Source organism: Arachis ipaensis, chromosome B7 (genome assembly GCF_059453495.1).
Source record: "Arachis ipaensis isolate K30076 ecotype BB chromosome B7, ASM5945349v1, whole genome shotgun sequence".
Classification (NCBI taxonomy): domain Eukaryota; kingdom Viridiplantae; phylum Streptophyta; class Magnoliopsida; order Fabales; family Fabaceae; genus Arachis; species Arachis ipaensis.
Window position 1 is genome coordinate 51,049,257 of NC_142442.1, and position 946 is coordinate 51,050,202.

The 946-nt window shown below is 43.0% G+C and overlaps 1 non-coding gene across 1 annotated transcript; it reads left to right on the plus strand.

Annotated features, from left to right (window-relative positions):
• Positions 1-314: 314 nt before the first annotated feature.
• LOC148551139 (small nucleolar RNA R71) lies at positions 315-421 on the plus strand. The gene has a single exon (XR_015892956.1). It is a non-coding gene; the product is annotated as a small nucleolar RNA R71 (small nucleolar RNA).
• Positions 422-946: the final 525 nt, after the last annotated feature.

The following is a 946-nucleotide window of genomic DNA, read 5'->3' on the forward strand; positions in this document are numbered from 1 at the left end:
TCTTGAGCTGGTGATGAGGCAGTGATTGCTGCTACTTGATTCCTCTCCATCTTCTTGGTAAGGTCAGCCAACTGCTTGGTGATCATCTTGTTTTGGGCCAGCAGTACATCCATGTTGTTTAGCTCCATCGCTCCTCTAGTGTTGCCTCTTTCAGAAGCATAGAAATAGTCATTCTCAGCTACAGTCTCAATGACATCTATGGCTTCTTCAATGGTCTTCTTCTTGTTCAGAGATCCCCGGATGAGTGGTCTACTGCCTTCTTTGATTCATAAGAAAGACCTTCATAGAAAATGTATAACTGCACCCATTCATTGAACATATCTGGCGGGCACTTTCTTGTCAATTCCTTAAACCTCTCCCATGCTTCATAGAGAGTTTCACCATCTTGTTGCCTGAAGGTTTGTACCTCAGCTCTCAACCTGTTGATCCTTTGAGGATGGTAAAATCTTGCCAAGAATTTGTTCACCACATCTTTCCAGGTTGTTAAACTCTCCTTTGGGAAGGATTCCAACCATTTAGATGCTTTGTCCTTGAGTGAGAAAGGAAACAGAAGCAGTTTGTAGGTGTTAGGATGAACACCATTAGACTTCACAGTGTCACATATCCTCAAGAATGTGGTGAGATGTTGATTGGGGTCTTCTTGGACACTTCCTCCGAATGAACAGTTGTTCTGAACGAGGGTGATGAGCTGTGGCTTTAGTTCAAAGTTATTGGCACGTATGGTTGGCTTTTGGATGCTACTTCCATAGTTTCCTGGGTTTGGATTGATATAAGAGCCTAGAACTCTTCTTTCTTGTCCAGCATGATGCACTAGACCTTCTCTGCCATGGTTGCGAGCCTCTTCTTCATGATAGTTCTCCATATTCTCATCCATATTTGGTTCAAAATACTCCTCCTCTTCCTCAGCACTAAAGACTCTCTTTCCTCTTGCTTCCCTTCTTAATCT